Source organism: Dermacentor albipictus, chromosome 1 (genome assembly GCF_038994185.2).
Source record: "Dermacentor albipictus isolate Rhodes 1998 colony chromosome 1, USDA_Dalb.pri_finalv2, whole genome shotgun sequence".
Taxonomy (NCBI): Eukaryota; Metazoa; Arthropoda; class Arachnida; order Ixodida; family Ixodidae; genus Dermacentor; species Dermacentor albipictus.
Genome location: NC_091821.1, coordinates 383,792,085 through 383,817,913, shown reverse-complemented (window position 1 = coordinate 383,817,913; position 25,829 = coordinate 383,792,085). Strand labels below are relative to the sequence as shown.

The window sequence follows — 25,829 nt, the reverse complement described above, 5'->3', positions numbered from 1 at the left end:
GTTCCCGCGATGCTGAACGAAAACGACAATTGCGAGCCCGGGCACCTCCGAACGAGCAACGATGCCCAACTTGCAACGCAAAAAATGACGACCATTCCACTCTGTGAAGATGAAATGGCAGCGAAAGTACTCTGCCTTTCGTTTAAGAGCTTTGACTTTCGTCAGCTTTCGCTGCCGTTCCATGTTCACAGAGTGGAATGGTTATAATTTTTTTAAGTTCGAGCGGTGTAGTTCGCCACAGCCTATTGCTACTTGCGTGTGCAGGTTGTACACGTTGGCATGCTTAAATCTAGGTTTTATTTCAGAGGCTACGTGCGCATTGTACGGGGAGTAGTTGCTAGGTGGACTGCTTTGTGCATGTAACGATGTAGAAAGGATTCCGTTGATCGTGTTCACTCAGCTTTGACAGACACAAACACGACGGTTTCTGCTGATACAGGGTTTCACAGTTAACGTCAGCGAGGACCTTAAAACTATATACCACTGCAATCTTCGCGTATAAAGGTTATGCAGTGGTGTTTGCTCTGGCCCTGCGCAACAATGAATGTGCTTACTTTTTCACGCAGTTAGCTAACTAGTTAAAGCTATTACCCATATTCGCAAACGTTAATTTTTTTTCCACCACGTGAAAATTTTATAGCATCGTCGAAAAAAATCCAGGTAACGTGCGTTCCTTCTCGCGTGGGCGTTTTTCTCGTTTTGAAAAAAAAAGAAAAGAATAAGAAAGCGTGCGCAAGCGACAAATCACCGTTGAAAACCTGTACCACGCACACCTCTACGACAAAATTACCTATTTAACGAAGGACTGGTGACGTCAAAGCCTAATTAATACCTTTGTGATTCCATTCCGCTGTGCGCGCCTCTTCAACGAAGACCACTACAACGAATTCGCCGGTACAACGAAGGATATCAGGCGTCCCCTATGACTAATTTGTTGCCTTACAACGAACGCCGTGGATTCAGTGCCGCCACTGCTCTCCGCGGACGCTACTGAGCTGCTTTCCGCACTAGCGCTAACGGCAGCGCTGGCGACGCAGTTGACGAACGTGCCGACGTCAGCGATTTCTACAGTCGGTCCCGCTGCATTGCCACAGGAATCGCTCAGCTAGTAACGCAGCAGCGGGCGCCATTAAGGCTGAGGAACGCGCCCCTGCTGTTCACGGCGGGATGACGTAAACGGAACTGACGACCGACGGCGTCTTCAAAGCCATATATAGGGCGGAAGGGACGCGAATGTCAGCGAATGCAACAGCGATGAAGAGCCCGTATGAACGAAGTTCAAAAGGGGCGGACCAAGGGAGAGAGAAAAGCAGAAGGCAGGGAGGTTAACCAGAAGTTATCATGGCCAAGGAGGCGACAGCGGTATTGTCGACGATCTGAAGAATTAACTTGCTTCGCTGCCGCGTTTTCCCACGGAGCATGCTGTCTGCCTCGGTGCGAAAAGTCGGCTGCAGTCACACATTACGTGATATGAATTCTGCGAAAAAAATATTATAATACATAGGGGGTTTATTTCTCTACGTCTCTCCTGGATTCTTGCTAAATAAAGGTTTCCCTTTGCTGAACATGCTCAGCAAGCTCTAGTGCCAGCAGTGCGATGCGCGATCTTTACGATGAAGTGACTTGTATTATGAAGGATTTTGGAGGTGCCTGCCACTTGGTTTTGAAGGCGTTTGGCTGTGTCCTGATATGGCCAGTGCGCGCGCACCGCCACGGTAGCGCTTTCAAGTGCGTTGTGAACGAACTAACTTCATCACAGCTCCTTGCGCTGAAATTCGAAAATCCCTGTGCCGTACTTACGCGCCGAAAAGTTAACGGTGTTCGTTATACCTGGTTGTTCTCACTTCTTAACTTAGGCATTCGGTTTGTACATTCTGGCCAGAAATACAATCATTCGCGCTCTCAGATTAGTTTTCACAAGTTTTCCGTTTATAAGACGTGGTTCAAAACGGGCTATAGATTCGTACAGATGAAGAATTCTAAATTTTTCTGCGATTCCCATAGCGTCTTAATTAAAAAAGGTATGGGCTCTACGCCTGGAATCTGAGGAACACTATCGGTGTCGGCGTAATATTGGTGTCGAAATTACAAAGAAATATTTCCCGTGCGACGCACCCTGTCGTTCTAGAAATTTGTCGTGCAGTACGAGCTGCTACCTAAAAGAAAACCCGCTCACTTGACCAAATTCTGGTTCCGCCGGCAACCACCTAGACGTCTGCTTCCTTATAGCGCTTTTTCTAATCCACTTCAACGCAATATATTAGAGCACGTCTAACCGAGTATCTTGAGATGCATAAAACGTGCTTTTGAACACCTAGGTTATCCGTAGTGCCTCTAGTTCAGGGGCTTGATCATGTTGTGCCGTATTGCAGAAACAGCGCCTAAAGCGGTTGTTATACGCTTAAGTTTAATGGGCTGCTCAACTTACAGAACTTTCACTACGAGCAAGTCCCGCTTCCTCCAGTTAAGAACTTAGAGGATGAAACGAGAAAATGTAATGCTTGTGAAGAGAAACAACTAGAATATATTGTGCAGCCACTTCCAGGAACAGAATATTTTCAGGAAACGTAAATATGTAAATGTCTTTGGCGAGTTTTAGCATTGTCTGCTGAAACGCACCGAGTGAATGTTTTACTGTCAAGAAATCAGCATTGCTGAAATTCTGGAGACACCGAAACTTGAAGATCAGCATTGCTAAAATTGAGACACCGAAACTTGAAGATGGAGATATGGCCAATGGTGACACACTTTGTAGGTGCCTCCCCCCCCCCCTCCCACCCCTTCATGAAATTTCTCTGTTAGCATGTGGCCTGTCCAGCCCCATCTCCCCACTTTCTGCCGGTCCCTGTCCTCGGTCAAATGCGTGTCTCCCCGCTTCCCCTATCCGAAAACAAAGAATAATATTCTGGCTGCGCCACAGTATATATTATTATTATTATTATTATTATTATTATTATTATTATTATTATTATTAGAGAGAGAGAGAAAATAATGCAGAGAAAGGCAGGGAGGTTAACCAGAGGTAGTTCCGGTTGGCTACACTGCGCAGGGGGAAGGGTTAAGAGGGATAAAAAGAGAAACAGAGTAGAAGGGGGAGATAGAAAGAAAGGGAGACAAGCACGAACAAAGCGCGTACACTACAGAGCGGTATAGGGGCGGCATTCTTAGAGTCTGTCGTGAAGCCCCGTGGACCGCAAGAACCTTACTAGCGCGAGTAAGGCCTTCAACGCGAATGTTCTTTCGGAGCATTGGCCTAAAGCTTTTAGTTCTGAAAGTGTACGATTGTCCAACTGGTCCAGTACTCTGCACAACACTTGTCTCTCAGCACTGTATCGCGGGCAGACGCAGATAATGTGTGCGAGCGTCTCGTCGATGTTACATGTGTCGCACGTGGGGCTGTTGGCCATTCCTATGAGGAAAGCATAGGCGTTTGTAAAGGCAACGCCTAGCCACAGACGGTAGAGCATAGATATGGAAACATATACATACAAGCACACAAAGGAAACAGGGAGGGAGCGAGCTGACAACTGTTACCGAGAGGGGCAACACGCCTGCCACAGCATATATAAGGCACAATGGTTACGAGCTACAAACAAAATAACGGTGAAAAGAACCATTTCGAGGTCATAGATCCGAATTTCAATACTCTCATAGTGTTTTAGCAACTTTTTATTCCACGTCGAACAGAATGTTATCACATTTTCTTGTGCGTCGTCGCTGTGCACGTATGTTATAAACTTTTTGGGAGCTGTGGTCGCGAAAGCTGTTTCTTTATTCTTTTTTTTTTCATTGCGCCCAGTGGCCTGGCTTTGCTGAGGCCACGGCGAACCATGGCGCAATCAACGCTATCGGTTTGGCGCCCCGAAAATGCGCTCCAGGCTACTCTACCTCTTTTCTATTTATCTGCAGTCTTGGTTGCCTCAGCCATGCTTCAATGTAACTTGGCACTCTCGTGAGTACCCGTTAGGCATGACTCGTGGTCGAGCTTATTAGACAGCGGTAAATTGCACTCACTACTGATCCGTTCATTTTCAATATCAGGCATTCCACCAACGCAGTACTTAATTTTCTCGCACTAAGATGCGAACAGGAAGGCGTGTATTCATAAAAGTTATCTTGCATTAAGTGCGTCGTGTGGGTGATGGGCTATCGTTGGGCCCTGTTGAATACCTCACCAATTGCTAAATGATGAGTGCAGACCAGATGCTTAGGAACTAAAAAAAATACTTTTTTACGTGCCTATAAGTGGGACTAAAACTGTAACTTAAGGCGACAAATAGTGCCTTTTAGGCCGCCCATGTGAGGCTCAATTAATAAGAACTTACACTGTGCATTCGATGGTAAATTATGGTTTTCTAAGGAACACAGCCTAATAAACCTCTGGTTTGTGAAATTCAGCATATTCATAGCTTTCTATTTAAAGGAGCGAGAATTAGAAGGTGTATGCTCGCACTTACGGAGTAACTTAAAAAGAAAAAATATTTTCTTAAGTACTTCAGTAGTTAGTTTACATCCCTCCTTTCCTTCCTGGTAGTGCTGCTGGACTTCCGTGTATTTAATGCTCCCTTCGCTTGCACCACTTTCACCGGAAGAGGCGGCATGTAGGGAAATTCTGTCAGTAGAGTTTCATACATTCTGGCCGTAGGCGTCTGGCTGTCACTATGACAAGCCCGACTGAAACTTGAAAGGTGAACGAGAAGCAACGAGAACGCCCAGCGACGCGCGACCGGTGTTTACACCTGGTCCCACTTGGCGACGTATTCGCGCCGGGTCGGAAACGACGGCGACAGATCGATCAAAATACCGCAACCCTTCGGAAGAGAGAGGCGGCCCCGCAAAAGGAAGGAAACAACCGAAACAGCAGGAAGAGCGTCGCGCACGCTCCGACTGCTATACATTTGAAATATGCTAATGCGAACTCCGGTGACCCTGCCAAGCCGAATTCCAGGTCACCGCTGCGCTGGCTGTTGCTGCTGGCTGCAGCCCCATAGGGTGGCACGCGCGCACACACGTACACAAAGGCTCCTGTTGCGCGCTCGGCGCGAACGGAATCTCGAACTGTGGGCCCGAAATTGAATTTCGACGAGATGCGCGGCTCGTGAACCGTGTGGCAACACGCGCTCTGCTTTCCTCGGCGATCGCACGTGCCCCGCAACGTCACATATGTGCGGGCGGAGGCGCGGTGTGAGCGCGGGACGCAGGGGGACAAACGAAACGAGAACGAAATTTGCGACACGAATCGGCCAACAGGTGAGAGACAGCAGAAGCGAAAAGAGAGAAATCTCGCTGGGCGAACGCGAGTCTCTGAGAAACAGCCCAGATGGGTGCACCGAGTCGCTTTGTCCCACGCGGAGAGGTCGCAACGACAAAACAGAGCTCAACTAAGGGATGCGGTGCTGGAGCGAAAAAGAAGATTATAGGGAAATGTTCATAGCTTTGTTTATATTGCCCGCGCGTTGAAAAACGGGCGTGACGAAGGCATCACTGCTGCGGGAAGTTGAGTGCCGCTACCCGTAACGTGCTATAAGTGGCAGAAATAATTTAGGCAAATAAGAGAGACATAATTAAAGAGGGAAAAAAATAGGGAGAAGGAAACGCGATCGGCGGAGCAAAAGCACTGACGTTTGTAGAGACAGGTATACCATAGGGTTACGATTCTCAAACACACTGAAAGCACACTGCAGGTCGTTGACAGCGACTTAAGGGTAAAAAAAGACACGTGTAAAGGAGAGAGAGGGAGGGAGATAGGAGCATTAGATTGAAAGAGAAAGAGGTTAACCAGAATCCGTCTGGCTACCGATTAACCTTTACTGAACGGTCCTAAAACACATGGTTACGCAACAAAAGAGATTGACAAGACGTGCTTGGGAACGTGGCAAGTATAGTTAAATGCAGATGAAACCTGCTTCGCGGCTGAGACGCTAACAAAGATACATCTCTCCAGCTTAAAAAGCGTCTTTATGATAGCCGAGTAGTTGATTTATTCCCTATTGGATTCACATCAGAGTATAAACAGTATATTTTTGAGAATGGCTTCTGTAGGTGGTTGTCAAGGTCGTAAAAGCGCTTTAGTGGAAACCTTAAGGCCGCTAGCTGAAAGGGGGGGGGGGGGGCGTTTCCAGGATATTTAAAGAACTCCTACGAGAAAAATGAAATAAAATTTTTAAATTCACATATTTAGAATCATGCCGCACACAATTAAGTGGCTCCATGGCAAAAGGGGACACTACTGGTGACTTGGGCCGCTATCTTGTACGCGTTCGAAAAGCCGACCTTCGGTTCCGCCTCGTGCGATCGTCCAAGCCGTGCCGATATCGCGGCCTAGGCCAATATAGCCCATCGCGTGAGGCGAAACCGAACGTCTACTTTCCGAACGCTTACAAGATAGTGGCCCTGACCAGTCGCCACACGGCTCATGCTGCTCAAAAAATTGCATAAGTGGCCTGTGGGCCTCATCGTTCATAATTAACGGTTCGTAGTCTGTAGACTGCGATCTACATATCCCGGTACCCAGGCACGTACCCAGGATTTTTATTTTTTTCGGGAAGAGGGGGCGAGGGGCAGCCCCCAAGGTAATTTTCCTATGCAAATGAGGGACGGGTCTACTTTTCCTAGTACAAACGTTAATAATTCCCACCGCTAGTTATAAAGGCGCGTAAACCCGCAAAACTGAAATGAAATAAGGTGTATCTGACAAGTGCGCCTGTGATATACACCTCTGTTTTACTTGGCAAACCAGGAACCACATCAAATTGACTCGTGCAGGAAAGAGGCGCAGGAAGGACACGGCCAAGAACAAGTAAACAAGCGAAAGCTTAAAATGAAGGTTTCTACTAGTGTTTTCTTCTGATGGAGCTCCGGATGAACTATAGTGAAAGATATATTTGCGGAACAATCACAGTTCTTTTGGGTCCCTCCTTTACTGCTCTACAAAGTGAAGTACCAAAGCCCATAGAGTTTCATACAATAATTACTAGAGAGAACTCTGGCGGCAGTGTCTAAGGGAGCTGCAATGAGAGCGGTTGAGACAGCATGGGAATTATGCGAAGTACATGGATTTGCCTAAACTTCGTTCTTCCGGCTTTATATAGCTTTGCAAACTCGTCATTTTGAACAATGCACTGCGCAGTAACTAATTAAATAAACATTATTAAAATTGTCTGACTGCAGGATTCGAATACAGGACCTCTATGAATTTATCGCGGGAGTGCCAGTGCCTTGAGGCGCTAGGCGCGTTTAGATTTGGCCACCTCGACAAGCTGAACCACGGCAATTAGAAGCGATTGCTTGTGTTTGCAGCGCCTTCTGCACTTAGAAAAGTATATATTGCTCTGAAATTTACTACAATGAACGCATACAAAGAGTAATAAACGAATCCACACACACGAAGATCAGACAAATCGATGTTCTCCCCACCATTCCCATGGTGGCTCAACGATTGAAGCGCCAGAGTTCCCTTTAGTACACTGTAGGAAACTCTATGCCAAAACCGACTCGTATTGTTATTTGGGAAGTTGCGTAATGATGCGTGGCCGCTAGTCCCGTACAAATGCGTAGAGCTCAGGACGCTGTGGTTCTATAGACGTATTGCGCCCACCGTGGAAGGCTAGAAAAACACTCACATAAGCACAGCAAATAAGTGCCTACGTCGGGCGGCTCGACTGATAACTGTAAATGCGCCATTCAAAACCCACGGAATCATTCTCCACTTCCGGCGGCGTTGTCTCTACTTCCTTTTTAAATAAAAAGATTCTCATTCATAAATATTTTTTTAAACAACGGCTGAATTTGTTCATTTTTGCTTTTCCTTCCTGTTTGGCTGTTGCCTCGGCTCTCTCCCTTAGTAGGTCGCATAATTTTTTTTTTTCAATTTCTTGCGACTGCTGTTTCCTGTTGCCGCTTTTCCACGAAAAGTACTCTATAACTAGGGGAAAAACCACACGAGATAACCGGTGACATTAATATTGCTTATAGGTTCAACGGGCAATGCAGGGTTTGATTGAAATTTTTATGGACGATTATGAAACTCAGGTCGTTGAAAAAATATCAGTGGGGCCTTTCTAGTGGCAGCACCTTCAGATTTCGAAAGGAACATCGAAATAATGAGAAAAGCGAAAACATTCCGCCATCTTTTAGCTGTGGTAATATTAATCTGTTTCACGCCCTGAATTCAGTGTTCTTTTCCTTGACCCGATCAGCGATCGCGTCTATGCCTCAGCCATAGTAATACTGTAACAGCAGCCCACTATTGGCCGCCGAATAGCTGTCAAATCTCAAGGTTGATTTGGCGGCTCTTTAGGAGTGGTGGCGTGGCCGGGGGGAGGATGGGGGTATGCCGCTTAATTTAGGGGGAGGAGGGCGTTTCCCCCCCCTCCCGAATTGAGTAGATTCCACGTTATGAGCAGATTTTCATACGCCGCGAAAAGAAACGGGTCTGGTCAAAACGATGCTTAGGATTTTGCCAAAAGAAAGCAAGAAAACGATATAAAGAAGACTATTTTTTCGTTGTGCACTGGTGTGTGTCGAAAGTTATCTCCAGCCCTGACCTTTCCCGGCATTTCTCATTTGCTGGCAAGTTATTTGCAGTGGGCCAGTGCAGAATGATCCACCGACACATAGCCCTCTAATGGCTTTGATATAACCATAAAGTGACTGCTTGAGTTACGCAGTATTTCAAGTCTCTAATCTGTTCCTCCTCCATATTTTCGCTACCGTTACTGATTGCCTTAGAAAAAGAATAAAAGAGAAGTAGACAACAGAGCTCTCTTTCCTCTGCACTCGCTGTTGCCCACTTCCTGATTTTTTTTTCCCCGCGTCCCTCTTTGAGGACATGCCTTTATCGCATTTCTAGATTCATTCCTCATGTTGTACGAGATGGCGCTATTAAGCAAATAGCTATAGGCATCGCGTATCGCGCTATAAACTCAACGACTAGTGCCATGTTATCCCAACACTACGTCGCGTCATCATCGTTTCTTTCTTATGTCTATTTTCAGACCACGTAAAAAGCCTATAGCTTCAGATAGTGCTGGTGTAAAGGGATCTCTCTGCAAATTGCGTTTCAAATACGAGTGGGTGCGTCGTGAAAAGCTAACAAAGAATAGGGGTTTCTGGTAATGAAACTGGAAAAAAAGAAAAGCGATGAGAAATAAAACGTTGAGATCCAGCACGGTTCCTTCACACAACCTTCGAGAATATACAATGCGCCCGCGGAACGTTGAAAATCTCGGAGGCGATTTGCGGGGCTGTGCGTCATATTGACCAACCACCATTAGCTGAGATCGGAGATTAAATGAGGTGGACGCACCAACTGCATAAGCGCTGTTTAGAGGCTGGCAATAAATGTATTAGACAACTACCAGTCCTGCAGCTTTTCCACCACTTCCTTGGTATGTATGCGCGTATGACGCTCCCTTAAAGGGCCCTTCACCAGGCCCCATAGCAACCTTTGCCTATGCACTGGAAGTTATGTGTCCTACAGGGAGTGTTCTGCCGCAAAAAATATTTCAGATCCGCTCATTAATAGCCGAGTTATAAATATATCAGGGCCGCGAACCCATGATTTCATCTGTCCACTGTCCATCTCCACTGCCAAGCAAGACCCTCTCTCTACTGGCCACGTCTAGCCTACGCAAGCGAAATGCCTTCCCTGCGTTCTCCCGTGCCGGACCTCGAGGATCGCGCGACGCATACGTCACAGGCACCGCCTTCATTTTCTTTCTTTTTTGCTCCTCGCTTTTTTTTCGGCGCTACAGCCGTTGTCTCGTTCGCGCAGCGCACGATCTTGCGTGCTGTGCACAAGGAAACATCACTAGTGGTATAATGCAGTGCTAAAGGAATACTGAGGCGGAACAAGCGGATAGCAGAGCGTGATCAGGCGCTGGAACACGGTAGAAAATGGCATAGTTTCGGTACCTGCGCACGTTACCGCACGAGCATGGGAACAAGCAGACGAAGCGGAAATAAATCGCTCTTGCTTCGGTGCGAAGTAAAAACAAGGAAACACGCAGACATTCCGTTTGTGTGTTTTAGGATTTCTTTAAACTTCAATTCGTCAATTCAAGCAACAGATCGCACCGATAACAGATGTTGTCTTGAATAATTCTCGAAGACACGTGTCACCACGAGCGACGTCACACTGCGGACATGATTACGTAGGCGCAGGGGCACGATTACGTCACCGTCCGGCTTGGAGCGCGGCGGCAGTGGTTGAAGAGGGAAACGGCGTTCGGATTGAAATTTCAGATCTTTCCGGGACGCGTAGCGATGTAATACTTTGTAGACACGATTGTTATCGCTCAATGTATATGCTCTGCGCTTGTCAACTCAAAATGGCCAGACCTGGTGAGGGGCCCTTTAAGACCACTATAGCCTAGGGGAAATTTCGTTACAATTGACCGCTAAGTATCTGCTGTGAGTCTGGAGGGAATATTTGTTTTTGGCACGTGAGTTTCAAGTTAACGTACAGCTTTCCGCGAAAAAGTGTGTTCAAATCTGCGTTTATGAAACTTTGTGCATACAGACGCCGACCACACCTCACACATTTTTCGGTGAGTCTATAGACCGTAGCATATTAAGCTGTTAAATAAAAAAAAGGGGGGGGGGAGGGGAGTCTACTTGCCCTTGCGTAGTTGTGAAAAATGAAATTCTTTCCATGTCAAATGCGCTTAGACACAGCGCTAATAGCCGTTTCCATTAAAGCCGCACCACAGCTATGCTATGTATAAACCATAAGTGACCTTAATATGTTGTGCACTTGCCTCTAAATCGGCTGAATTTTGCTCAGATTTGACGAGGGCTCCTTTGCATGTCAGGTATTCGCCTAACTTGCTTCTTCGATAAGATTAATGATTGTCGAAGGTTGCCACCAGAACAATGAGTGACAATGAGAGACATAGGGAAACCAATCCTCAGAAATCAGTCTCTGTTTGCGTGATGAAGGCAACAGTGACGAATTGCATCGGCACCATCTTAGGGCAATTCGTCAGCAATTGCGCACTGTTTGTTGAGTACCGCGGTACATTTGTAATCTCTTCGCGCGACACGGGCTCCTCGCAGCTTCTTAACATATTCGATGTTGACGGAAAGCTGACGTCGGTGCTCTTACAAGGACAGCCTGAAGGACCGTCGAGTCAAGAATTTACGCAGGGAGAAATGCATCGCAGGACGTACCTGATCCAGTGCAACTGAAACACTGTCCTTGTAGCTCTTGTATGACATTTCTACGTAAGTAGTACGTTATTCTACGTTATTCTAGGTGCATTCTACAAATATACAAAGCGTTTAAGGAATTCATGAATCCGTGGGTGAACATACGAGGGCGAATCAGAAAGTCCTTGCCCCCTTTTTTTCTTTTTAGCCAAATTACGGCGATACATGTGAAGTCGCCATATCCATTCCCAGCGGTGGACCTTTCTTGAACCGGCTCGGCCTTATCTGCCGATAGCTCCACGGCACGGTGCTGCTGTCAGTTGTAGAATATGGCGGTTATGGTTTACACGTCCAAGGCGAACAAGCAACGAAGTGTGATTCGTTTTCTATGAAGAAAGGGACGAACGCCAATCGAAACACACAGGAAAATGCAGCCGACGTATGGCGAAAGCTTTTTGGTCCACTGAAGAAGTTCCTGTAAGGACAGGGATTCAGGTGCAGCGATGAAGCCAAGGCAGCAGTCCGACGGTGGTTCGACAGTGAGCCGGCCGAATTCTGCCACAGGTGCATCTCAAATTTAGTGCTCCGGTGAGACAGATGTCTAAACCGGTGTGGGGACTATACGGGAATATAGTGTAAGGTACATAGAACGATACGTATATTTCTAATTACTTGTACGTACCTAATATTGGCTAATAAAAAATAGGAGCAAACACTTTCTGATTCGCCCTCGCACTTGTTGTCCTCCACCGCTTTGAGCGAGCGACCGCTGTTCGGTGCAAATTTCTCGAAGACCTCTACGCGTATTTATGCTAGAACGTCGACAGTACGTGTGATTATTGCCACCTTCGCTTATAAATTCCTCATAGTCGTAGATGAGAAAGCATGTGTCACGTAGTGGCACAAGCTAACGGCCTTTCAACGATTAAAAACGAGTTCGCGAAGCTAAATCGAGAGCCTAGCTCCGCGAGCTGCTCTAGGCTTGTGCTTTGAGTGGCAGTTGTGCAAGAGACTTGGAGACAAGGACAAGGAAAACCTGGCACAAAAAAAAATAATAAAAAAAGGAAGACCTCTTCAAGTGAATCATGAAGTCACCGTAATAAGTGCGAGGAGACTTAGGGAACAAAGGCCGAAATGATAAAATCGCAAAATCGAGCTGACTCTTTTGAAGCAGGGCAGACAATGCGGGCTGAAAGAGTTTAGGAAATGAAGCAAGCAAGGAAGAAAAAGGCGCCACTTAGCGACAAAACCGTGAACACAAGAACGCAATCGAGTATGACAGCACACAGGCGAAAAAAGAAAAGAAAGAAAAAAATGAAAGGAAGGAAGAAAGAAAGAAAGAAAGAAAGACAGAAAGAAAGAAAGAGGGAAAGAAAGAAAGAAAGGCTCGGAGCGTGATGAAAGAGGGTGCTTGAGAAACGAACTTTATAACGAATGGTCACGCGGCGGAGAAGACTTTGTCGCGTGCCTCAAAACGAAGAAGAGACGAATAGCGAACCCTCTTTTGTGCGAAGTTTTACAGAGCGCGCCACTGCGGTAGATGCTGGAAATAAGGGAGCCGCGCGCACGAACAAAAGCAGCCAGATATTGTTTCTCTCGCAGGAGATGGAGCGAACGCGAGGAGGAGCTGCACTACGGCTGAGTCAGCGTATTCAGCCGGCTTGGAAGAAGTGAGGGATAAGAAGAAGGACAACGCAAAAGCTCGGAGCAGCGCCGACTATAACGAGGCAGACACGGCGTATTAGCAGCAAGTAAATTTCGACAAAGAAGAAAAAAAAAACGGGGGGAGAAAAAGAAATGAAGCGCTCGCAGTTGTTGATGAAGGCACGCGAGTCGGGAAAGGAAAGAAAGTGGAAGAAAGGACGAAATCACGAAGACTTAGAATGGAGTTACTGCTTGGCTGTTTGCCCGCCTCGTCGAACAATGCGGACAAAGCGAGTCAGCGGGAAGAGACGATTGAGGAGTAATAACTCACGAAAAATGGATTCGCGAGAAGACGGCGACAATAAGAGGAGAGAGAACGGCGGGATGGAAACGGGAACGGAGGCTCCTAAAACTGGGTGCAAAGGCGAACAAAAAAAAAGCGTGGCAAGGAACAGAAATACAAATTGCGTTTTAGGCATGGGGGTTGTAGGAGAGGGTGCCGGCGCGTATAGGCAGTATAGCAGAAAGCGGGCGAGGTGAACGAGGCGTTTGATGCTGGAAGGAAATGAACGTCAGAGGAGGAGGAGGAGGAGGGGAGGAAGAAGAAGAAGAAGTAGCGGGGCCGGAAGCAAGTCGGAAACAAAGGAGGAAGTGAGAAAGGACGGTTCCGGAGGAGAAAGACTCCGGAATTCCTGCGTAGCGGGCTCACACGCTTCCGTTTTCCTTCGGCGGCGCGCTCTTTCTACAGCCCCGCATGGCTCGTGCGCCGCCAGTGAGGCCCTGTACCCCCCGCAGCAGTGGCATCACACAGCGCGTACAGGCCGCAGACACAGGGACGGTTCATCCGAACCTTCCCCGGCAACGTATGCTCTCTCAAGCGCTCTGATGAGTGGTAGAGGGGTGGCGAGGGTGGTGAGGGGGCAGACGGAGCTACGATGATGCTCGTTGACTTTATAACCCCACACGGGGCCAGGAAGCGAGTTTTGTAGACAAGAACGGGCCCCGCGGAGTCAATATTGTGCGCTGGAGGTGGTGGAGGCCGAATTCTTTGATCTCTTGCGCGTTTATTTCATTTTTATTTCATTTCTTTTATATCTGTATACTTTCTTCTGGAAGGCTGTGATCCAGAACCCTGCTCTTTCTTCCCGTGTTTCAACTTTCGATGAGTTTCTGCGGGTCGCCTGCTGGAGCTGTTCGCGAAGCAGTGGATGCGCTGGCGTAAAATGTTTATTCATTTGTCAGACGCCTGCAGAGAAAACTGATAAAAATAGCGAAAAGGGGGAGGAGGTGCGTAAGGCAGCGAGTATAAATATAAACAGACGAAGGAAAAGCTGGTCGATTAACTTGACTTCATCCAGTTTGCTAACCTACACGTGCGGAGGGGGATGAGGGAGTAAAAGAGAGAGAGTGACGACTAGAGTTTAGATCAATCACACGCACCGGACAAGATGCAGCATGCACGCTAAAGTCTATCTCCTTCAGATGCTGCAGAAGAGTTCAAGTCCTGCGACTATGAACTGTGAGGCCAGGCTCCCAGTATCTCTGTGTGGCAAGCCAGCGAGTGTTAATAAAATCTACAAGTAAGCTGAGTCTGTCCTTAAACAAGCAACGAGGAAAAACAAGACATCTGATGCGCAGATAAGCGACATTTTAGCGGTGCTTTATAAACATGAGAAAAAAAAGGGGGGGGGGGAGGGGAAGGAGGGAGCATATACATTGCAGTTTCTCTCGCCTTGGTAGTACGATACCGAACGCCGATACGCGAAACGTTGACATATAAAATATTGACTTCTGTGAGTGGCTGATTTTGAACGGGATGCATTGCCAGAGAAAGGCAGTTTCAGTATTATAGTCTTTGATCTGCCGGTCTAAGGCCAACTTCGCACCTGACATCTCAAGTATACGTGCTTCGCATTAACCGCCGCTACAGCCTAGAGGCTGTTGCATTGCTCTGCTTAGCTCGAGGTCAACGAGTCCGACCTCGGTCGTGGTGGCCACATTTTGATGGGGGTGAATGCAAGAACGCTCGTGTACTTAGATATACGAGCAGGTTAATGAATCCCAGAAAGGTGAAAATTAATCCGGACTCCCCACTACATTGCGTGCCTCACAATCAGATGGTATTTTTGACAAACAAAACCCCAGAATTTTTTTTTTCATTTCTTTTACCTTCTCGCCGTTTTGTATCTTCTGAAAAACCGTACGACTGCATTGTGTTCTCTAGTACGGTGCATTTCTTGAGCTTTTTTGACAGTATACAAGGATACAAGGTGCACACACTGTGGACAAGCTCGAAGTCGGGGTCGGTTTTATATAGTGTAAGGGTTCTTTTCGCTCGATTCTATTGCTTTCTTATCAATCATCGTTCATAGCCACCCAACCTCGATTATAATGTGCGCTATAAGAATAGCTTGTTCGGGACACTGACGAAGCGAGAAAAGAAACGGCATTGAAATAGAATCTCTGCATTAATTATCCCGACCCAATATATATGCATGATAGCTATGTCGCGTCGGTATCAATTATGGATTCTTATCAAATATGATAATCTTTGTTCAAGGTACAGGCGGGGATAAGATGACACGGGATCGGCTAACATGAGCCAAACCTCATTTCAGTGCCCTTTAAGGAAGCAGACGCCTTCTGTCGAGGCATGTCATTGCGCATGCGCCTTCTTTCGTGCTCGTGTGCCTGCCCATACGCCCACATTTTGCCAGCCTGCTCTCGTATTCGCCACGATTGCAGAATGTTACGCTAGGAGAATGCATGGTGTCGGCTTCTGTTGATGTCACAATTCACTGCGGACTCCGCCGGCCGAACAGGATAGCGCTCTCCTGGCCCAATATGTTGCAACCGTCGTGACTTCGGCAGCGGGCCGGCAAAAAGCGGGTGTGTGGGCAGGCACACGGGCGCACACGGGCGCAATGCTCGGTCTCGATAGAAGAGGCGTGCACCAGAATGCAGTTTATGGCACGCGCGCACTGATCCCTTATTGCATTATCCACCACCTGTACACATTTTCACATCATTTATGCTACAGATTCGAACCTATATGCTTGCTCCTGTGGATATAGTCTTTAGACTCGACCCCAAAGAGCAGCAACATTGAAAGCACTGCGCTGTTTGGAAACTATCGCGAAATAATATGAATGTACAGACGCTTATGCACGTTACTGCGATAACAATGTACGATGTTGTGGCCTTCATCTGTGCTCTCACCCTCTATTGCTCTTTTTACAGCGAAATTGTATATGGCTAGTTTTCAGCGGATCCATGTCCGTAGTCCAAAAACAGTGGGCCGATCCCGAGTGCAATACCGGGCCGACCCACGGCGCAGCTGCAGCGGGCTTCAAGCACTCTGCCAACTTGCAAAAACAAGCTTAATATCTTGGCTTCAAATACAACCCGTATCAGGTGTTAAGCTGATAAGAACAGATACTACACTTTAACCCGCGTCGGCCATGTCTGAGTTCTCACCGCTCTCTCTTTGTCGGCGTTCCAAGCGCTTTTTATTTCTTTCCGCTCTCCCGTGGTGGCGGTCCCGTCGTCCACGCGAATGTATATAAATATCGCTGTAAATGAGTCCGTGCCTATGTTCAAAATTCTGTATCACCTCGGTGTCGTATGCTAAACAGCTGCTCTAGTCATCCACCTTCACAGAGTTCAATGGCTCGTGATTTTTTTCAAATATATTTGGAGCCGACACACACAGAAGAAAAAAAAGCGAAAAGGGCGTTACGAAATCCAGGCCACGGTGATCGCAATTTGATGAGGGTGAAAGGCAAAGACGCCCGTTTACCGAGCATTGGGTGTACGTTAAAGAAATCCAGGCGGTCAAAAGTAATCCGGATTCCTTCGCTACGGCGTGCCTCATAAAAAAAAATCTTGGTTTTGGCTCGTAAGACGTCAGAACCTTAAAAGGTAGATCTGGAATTAAGGGATACAGTGCGACAGTCACAAGTGGAAGTAGTCGTTGAAATTTTAACTTTTGGGAGGCATAGTTTATCAAATATGATATTTGTTTTCTTTTTTCGCGAATCCCTTGCATTTAAAGCTCTCGCGATTGAAGGTACATTATTTACAAATCTGTGGTCGTTCGACGCATTATACACATGTAACCCTCTCCAGCTTTCCTATGTAGCATGAACAAAATGTTCATGTAGGGTTGCATGACCAAAGAGTAAATTAAGTATATAAAGAAAATAACAGTAGCCTTCTAACGCGACATGGCAAAACATTCAAGAACACGCGAGTTAAAACCCGAACCAACGGTCTCTGCAATCGATGGCGCACGTCTGCGTTTTATGTCCACGCTTTAAATCCTCTCGGCTAACGAGGCCAAAGACCTTCAGGCGAGCAGTCATGGCGCTGACAGCGCATAAGCAACGCAAAGAACCAAAGACCGCAATGCCCGTAGTGAGCATGCATGCGTGCATGCATCACAAGTACAGCTAGCCAGAAAAGTTCGCCCCTAAACATCAAATTCGCCTCCCCTTCGTTACCAGTTTTTCTCGCTTGGCTATTGCCCCTCGTCTTCCTTCTCCGTTCATTTTATCATGTGTTTCTTTTCGTTTTGCACCCTTTTCGACGTCAAAACGCAGGACGGCGACCAATTTGCATGCAGGCAGCGAGCCCGGCATCCCTTAGACCCGCGATCTGCCAATCTCGTCGGGCACAGGCAGAGCGAGCTCGTGCGGCCCGCCTTATTTGCATCACCACACCCGCCGACTGGACTGGATTCGAAGGCCGTTAACGGCAGAGGCGCCCAGCTCGCTCATAAGCACCCCCACAGTGTCCGTTTGTTGTTGCACTCGCAAGCCCCCACTAGGGGACCCCGACTGGGTTTCTGCGGCGCAGTATAGAGTTTTCGGTGGCCGTCACATAGGCGATGCCTCCGTAAGGACCCTGCCGCCCCCTCCCATGCCTACCCCTGTCCTTTGTGTACTCGTTTTTCGCGTGATCCGGATTTATTCGCGTGACTTGTGGCGAAGCATGATGGACGCGGTAGACGGATTACGTACAAACAGTGGCACAGAAACGGGTTACGGCTGGTGGGGCGCGCTGTCTCGAACTCTGCAATTCTTTGTTACCTTCTCCTCCACTGTATATGTTTGAACCAATCAATGCGTGCAACACTGGCAGCGCGTCCGTGACCAACAGGCGTTTTGTATGGACGCTTAATAGTATGAGGCACCCGTGCTCATAGTAATAACCGACCTTATTATTATTCCAGAGAAAGCTGTCGGTCAATGACTCAAGGTTCCATAGAAACGAAAACGCCTTGTGAATTCGACCTAAGGCTTTGTGTTCAGAAACCAGTTGGTAAGCTAGAATGATTTGAGATAACAGACACAGCGCGATCGGGACAGCTAACAAGTTATTAGCGACGCCAATTAGCTAGCGCCAGACTATTCGTGCGAACGGATACCTTTGTGAATTTCATCCCCTATTTTGCACGGTATGTCCGTTCGGTTCCAACAGTCTCACTAAATTTCGTGGCACGTGTTACAAAAAGATCTATCTAGTCTTGCATGTGAGTACTTACTCATTGGCCGGCGTTCAGGCGCCTGTCACTCACGATAGTGTTCGATAGTGTTCGATAGCGCCGCATTTGTTTCATCGACTGTGAATTGTTCGATTCGTCATCGTTATGAGCTTATTTTATGTCCACTGCAGGATTTCCTACCACTTCAGTCTTGCCTCTGCCGATTTTCGCTTGCAAATTTTTGCTCTCGTCACACCACATAACGCTCTACCATGCTCCACTGAGTTTCCCTGCCTTTGGCGCCTAACCTGCTACTATTAAAATACCATTAGTTAACTCTTCTACGTATGACATGATGTACCTAACACTACTTCTTCCTATTAATCTCAGCTTGAATATCAGCTACACCTGTTTGCTCTCTAATTCACGCTGCTGTCTTCCTGTCCCTTGACGTTATACCTATCATTTTTCGTTCTATAGCTAATTAATTTCATGACTCCTAATTATCTTCTTCTCAAGCCTTTTTATTATCCTCCAAGTTTCAATTCCGTGGTTTAGTACTCTCGCTGATTGCATACTTTTCTTTTCGAGGATATCACTAATTTACCCGTTACGACTTGGGACCGACCCATTGTTAATCACCTGGAAATTTCTGCATCATGATCCGTGGTACGTTTTTCCCGTTATGACTACATGGCCTAGGTAAACCTGCTTTTTCACAGCTTCAAAAGACTCACTAACAAACTCGAACATTTGCTTAATTCCGGCGAGGCAATTCGACATTTCATGAGCATGCTCTCTGGGTTCATCGCAATTAACTGTAGCCCTGACTCTAAATGAAATTACCTTCTTGAATAATTTGTACAATAACGAAAGCATGGAAATGATCCCATAATTCGGCAGAAAGAAGTAATGTTACAGTGGCATTCGTCCAAGTCTCTAGCTAACTTGAAGACTTCATACATGACGTATAAATGGTCAGACATAGGACATAACGTATAACGTCCATCACAACAACAAGTATGTTTTCTTGCAAAAGTGTGGCTGGTTGGTGAAAAATTCTTTGGACAAGAAAATTTTTTTTATCGCAGAAATCGAAGGAAGGAAGAAGACGACAGAACAGTGGGCGCTCTGTCCTGTCGCCTTCTTTCTTCCTTCCTACGAATTGCGCACTAAAAAAAAAAATATTCCTAGTCTAAAGAATGTTTTTTTTTTTCGAAACATCGTATATAATAAAATCTGAAGGAGGGAGTTTCGGCGGGTGTTGACCGGAGCCATTGCAAACGGGCCCAAAGTGCACACGCTTCGATACTTGGAGTGCTGTCTCGTTCAGTTCGAATGGTTTTAGTCTACGTACGCGCTGAAGCGGGACGCGCAACGACTGTCTGTAGTTGCAGCTACCGGTGAACGCGATAGACGTTTCAGAAATTGTTGGCGTGCCTAAAGCTCAAAACGCAATTTGTTGTGCAAAAACGTCACCAAAAGAATGTTACATTACATAGCGAATATTACTTTCCAGGCTCTTGTAGCTTGACTTTAGCTCAACCTGAGGCTGCAGACTACAACGCCAGCGCGCTGTTGGCTTGGCTCACTGCTGGACGGGGGCGTGCGGCATATAAACGCAGAAACGCGTCCACCACATGCCACGCTGCTGCGACGGCGAACAACAGCAGTGGCATGCGTCGAGCGTTGAATTATGATCTGCAGGTCTCACGCGCCGGCTTTCATTACACGACCTGTTGAAGGTTCCAGCGTAATCGCTGGTGCCCACGTGCCTTTCAGAATATACAACTTTCTTGGCGTCGCGCATACAATTTAATTACACGGGATTCGGCGATAGCATAGGCAACAGAAAGAATCAGCGATAGCTTTGGAGAGAGAGAGAGAGAGAGTTCCGATGCATGCAGGCGCCTCTTGCACTGAGCGATAACCCTAAGTTGTTAGGAAGTTAAAGGCGTCCCTCCCCCCCCCCCCCCCCCCCCCCGAAAGAAGGATAAACAAGTGATACGCAATGTACGCGTGTCAATATATAGACGCAGCTCGCTGTCGTCACCGCGATTTCAGTAGTGAAATTTAGTGACAACGCGACAACGCGATCAAGTACGAGCCAAGTCACCATGAAAGAAATGGCGAGAAGAAGCTATTCGTTGTCTAGTCTACTAAATCGTTCCGCAAATTCGTGGTTATATTCTGTCGTATTTTAAGCCTCACACGTCTCTTCGCGTGGGAAGGCCTTGTGGTAGCGCCAGAAACTGCTGGAGTAAGATCTAATGCTATATCTTCACACCAAGCAAGAATTACGAGTTCAATCTGACTTCGACAAGATATATATTTGATGCAACACATGGTATGTGCCTTGAAACATAGCTAAATGCAAATACAGCTGTTTCTCTACAAAACGGATATCACTTCCAGTCCAATACCATTTCAATATTTAGCCTAACCCACCAACAACTGAAGCAAAATATTTAGATGTAACCTTTTCCTCAGATGTAACTTGGAATCGCTACATAGAAGCAACAACTTCCAAAGCAGCGCGCGCTGTTAACTTCATCCCAGAAATGTTAGATGCGCGCCTCAAGACGCAAAGGAAGGCTTACTTTTATCGCATAGTCGGCCTATCTGAAGTGTGCTAGCCGTGTTTGGGACCTACCCACTCAAAATATTGTTGCCTGCCTAGAAGCAATTCAGAATCCTGCCACTCGCTTTGTCACACATAGTTACATGTTTCCCAACAGCATCACAGAAATAAAACGCTTCATTGGATGACCTAATCTTTCGTTGCGATGGACGGTTGCCCAAATTACCGTCATACGGGACGTCTATCTTAATTGCGCAGCCGTAGTAAGCATACCTTGGTAAGGATGTCTTGATGATGAGCTTCTGAACCGTAGAGGCATTGACGTCTTTACTCTCTACGATCACAGCCAGGACCCTGATTTGGTCGACGCATGGTATGGCGTGTCCCGAATTGGTTCCTACGGTAATTTCCTGATTATAACCGAAGTCTGACGAGTATGGCCAGCGGACCTTCTGCGCGGGTCTGCATACGAGCAGCTCCGACTTGCTAGGCGAGCACCTGAGTCCTGTGGCAATGAGAAATTCCTCTACGGTGTAGATTGCTTCTTGCAAGATGTCCTGCATCATGCCCAGGGTTCCTTTGGAGACCCACATGGTGATGTCATCTGCGTATATGGTGCGCTAGAGCCCGTGGATCTGTCCGAGTTTCTCAGCAAGTCCCGCCATGGCAAGGTTGAAAGGCATAGGGGAGATGACCGAGCCTTGGGGGGTGCCCCTGCTCCCGAGCGAGAGCGTAACCATCCTGTTATCCAAGAATGACCTGACGTACGCGTGGAATCTAGCTCCGAGGTTGAGTTCGGAAATGGTGTCCCCAATGTATTGGTGAGAGAGGTTATCGAACGCTTTCTCGAGATCCAAATCGAGAATCTATCTATCTATCTATCTATCCAATCCAATGCCTCCACGCTTCATGATATCTTAGTCTACTGGCCTTCGTCGCCACGTCTTCTATCCCAACCCAGTGGCCCAAGTTGTCTAAGAGCTTGGGCCACTAGGTATGTCCTCGTGGTCATGATGCCGTCGTGGTCGTTGCATCGCCGTCATCTATCTATCTATCTATCTATCTATCTATCTATCTATCTATCTATCTATCTATCTATCTATCTATCTATCTATCTATCTATCTATCTATCTATCTATCTATCTATCTATCTATCTATCTATCTATCTATCTATCTATCTATCTATCTATCTATCTATCTATCTATCTATCTATCTATCTATCTATCTATCTATCTATCTATCTATCTATCTATCTATCTATCTATCTATCTATCTATCTATCTATCTATCTATCTATCTATCTATCTATCTATCTATCTATCTATCTATCTATCTATCTATCTATCTATCTATCTATCTATTCATTCATTCATTCATTCATTCATTCATTCATTCATTCATTCATTCATTCATTCATTCATTCATTCATTCATTCATTCATTCATTCATTCATTTTTACTACGACCAAGTGGACCAAGTTATCTACCTGCTTGAGGGTACTAGGTGTGTGCTCCTGGTCGTGATGCGCCGTGGTCGTTCCATAATCGTCATTCTAGCTTCATGATATCTTAGTCTACTGGCCTTCGTCGCCACGTCTTCTATCCCAACCCAGTGGCCCAAGTTGTCTAAGAGCTTGGGCCACTAGGTATGTCCTCGTGGTCATGATGCCGTCGTGGTCGTTGCATCGCCGTCATGCCAGCTTTGTCATCGAACTCTCGTAATGCCGTCGTCGTCGCGCCATTGTTGTCACACACTCAACATGCATTCGTTGTCACAGCGCCGTCGCGATGCCATCGTGGTCGTTCCATTGTCGTAATTCCAGTTTCTTGATCTGACTCTCGTCATACTACCGTCGTCATTGCTTCTATTCCGACCCAGTGGTTCAAGTTGTCTAATAGCTTGGCCCACTGGGTATGTGTTCGGGGCCGTGAGGCTGTTGTGGTAACTGCGTCGTAGTCATTCCAACTTTGTCATCTGACTCTCGTCTTGCCGTCGTCATCACGCCATCGTCGTCATGCCTTCGTTGTGACGCTGTCGTTTTATCATTCTTATCAATTCAGTAACCTCCTCCAATAGTCGTCACGCAGTCGACGTCATCCCGTAGTCGTCATGCAGTCGTCATACAGCCTTTCTAGTTCAGTCGGCGTCAATCTTTCTTCGTCATTGTATTGTAATCATACTGTCGCCAATCTTTCGCAATTGTGCCGCTTTTGCCAAGCCATCATCGTCAGACGGTCGCTTGAATACCTCCATTGTCAGACCGTCGTAATGCTCTCGGGGTCGTGTCATCATCGTCACTCCGGCTTCCTCATCCGACTATCGCAATACCATCGTCGTCACGCCATCATGATCATACAGGTTTCGTGATACGGTCATCGTCATGCCATTTGTCGTCACACACTAATCGTTATTCTATTGTCCTCATACCATTGTCATGCCATAATTGTCACAGCACCGTCTTCATGCAGTCGTCGTCATGCGTTCGTTGTCATAGTGTCGTCGCGGACGCTTCATCGCCATATTATAGCTTCGACGTCCCACCCCATCATGGCGTCGTCGTGCGGTCGTCGTCATACCACCTTCGTCGATCCGTCGACGTCATTCCTTGTTCGTCATTCTATAGTAATCGTGCTGTCCTCATTCAATCGTGATTACGCCACCGCGCTGTCATACCATCGTCATCATTGCGTCGTCGTCACACAGACGCTATCATGGATTCGTCATCATACCATCATCGTCATGCCGCCTTGGTGGCGCTTCTTCTTTCTGTTGTCGTCATAACGTCGTCGTCACGCCATCGTCTCCATACAGTCTTCATCATCTCTTGTCCTCACGTCGTCGTTATACCGTCGTCATAATTTAAATAACGACATCTCAATGTTGTCATCGTTATGCGCCTTTATCGTTCGATTAATGTTCCATCTTCGTCGATCCATCGTTACTGCGTCGGCGTCATTATGTCGTCGTCGTGCCTTCATGCTCATGGGCCGCCTTGACAAGCGAGTACCATAGCAACGGGGGACGATATCAGATTATGAGGTATATGGCCGTTTCAATGAAGAGAGAGAGATAGAGAGAGCAAATGATAAATGAAAGGTAGGAGGGTTAACCAGGGCTGAGCCCGGTTGGCTACCCTACACTGGGGAAAGGGAAAAGGGGATGGAAAGAATAAAAGAAGAGAAAGTCCACTGGGGATATCGTTCAGTCACTCAGTCCGGATCACATGCGCTGACTCAGTCCTGTAGCCTTCAAATGTGGCAGCAGCGCTTTTGTGGCCTTTTGTAGCTGCGATATGCGAGCTCGTGGTCCCAAGATCTTGTTCAAGGTGAACGGTTTTCTATCTAACTGTCTGAGAGCTGTGCAGAGATCCTGTCTTTCATTTTCAAGAGATCTCGTAATGACCATTACATGTGTTAAATAAACGTGAATTCAGGAATCTGATCTGTCGCTGCATTGCTCGGTTGTCATTCGCGTTACCATTTACAGTCATCGTGAGATGCGCTCTGTCTTAATTTTTTCTTTTGTGTTATTATATGCTATCTTTGACGCACCTCTTGTGCGCCCCTATGCAAGATGTTCAAGTGACGTTCAAGATGTTCAATGAGCTTATTACTGTTTCTTTTAACATACCCTCCCCTTTGGGCCGCAGAACTAGGCGAAATACATAAATAAATAAATAAATAAATAAATAAATAAATAAATAAATAAATAAATAAGTAAATAATAGGAAAGACAAAACCAGCGAAATCAAACACGGAGAAAGTCTGGTCTGTGTCTGTTCTGTGCCCACAGGAAAGTGCGCACTGCTGGGAGGCATAAAGGTAAGAAGAAAAATAGAACACCGCACACATACACGTGCGCATGTGAGCTGTCCGCACATGCTGTAAGGTGGCACTAAAGCTGTCTGAAAAAGTATGTTACACTTAAGAAGTGCAGCGTTGCCTTCGTCACCCTGTGCGGCGAGCAGTGGTGAGGTCTCCATTCCAATATAGCCAGTTCCGAGAGCAGTTCGTCATCTACGCGAGCTAGCGCAGCCGCAAACGGTCACCTCTGTATGCCGAATAATGAGTGTATGTACGGCGTTCACAAAAAAGTTAACTTATAGTAAGTACGGCAATTTTTTCTATCATAAGTTTGACATCTTACTGTTTCCACAGGGCTAGGCAAATTTGTGATAAGAGAGAAAGCTTTGTTGTTGCGACAAGATATCAGGCTTGCGACAGAAATTTCCGCCATGCTTTGGGACATTCACTTTCGCACTTTTCCACTGGGTATGTTACATGTGATGCCAAGCCCGGCAACGGGCCAGTGTGCCTAAATATTCGTTATTTACACTCACACTTCGTCTTATTTGGGGCAGTGGCATTTTATGTACGTAGGAATGTTAACTAACTTAAACTGCTTTCATTACACTGTCGTTAGGAACTATGGTACTAGACTAGGTTTTTCAGTTGTCGACATCGCTTCCACAGGGTCAGCAGTAGCGGGGGAGGTTTTATTACAGGGATATTTCCATGGTACTCAAGCAGCAATAAATTCCAGTAACAGTAAACGTGCCACTTCTTGGATCATTCACGTTATTACGCATCTTAAGTGCAACATACTAGTACAGACATCTTAATCACCGGCTAAAAGCTTAAGACGACAGCTGTGCGAGCTTTTATGTGCCCTGCATTCTCCCGTTTCACGAAACGAGCTGTTTAATGCCCGGCGTTTATGATGCTTTTGTAGGGAGGAACTTGATCAGTGAAAACGTTTCGTAAGCAAAGCTCTCAACAGGCAGGCATGTACGTTGTGTGTGATAAAATAACAATTCTCATTATTTCGACCTTGGTTAATCGGACTTTTCGCTTAATTTGAACACATGGGAAAGTCCAGACGAGAAACCATGCATTTCTATGGAAGAAAAGTTCGTTTAGTTTGAAAGCGAAAGCAAACGGTTTTGGTTAACTCGGCCCCCATGGGC

At 46.6% G+C, this 25,829-nt stretch overlaps 1 protein-coding gene and 1 pseudogene across 4 annotated transcripts in view; one reads left to right on the top strand and one right to left on the bottom strand.

Annotated features, from left to right (window-relative positions):
- The window catches only part of LOC135900324 (kin of IRRE-like protein 3), a 636,778-nt gene that overhangs the window by 73,951 nt on the left and 536,998 nt on the right, over window positions 1–25,829 (top strand). The gene's annotated exons all lie outside the window — the stretch shown is intronic.
- LOC135902493 (U2 spliceosomal RNA) lies at window positions 16,084–16,258 on the bottom strand (annotated as a pseudogene).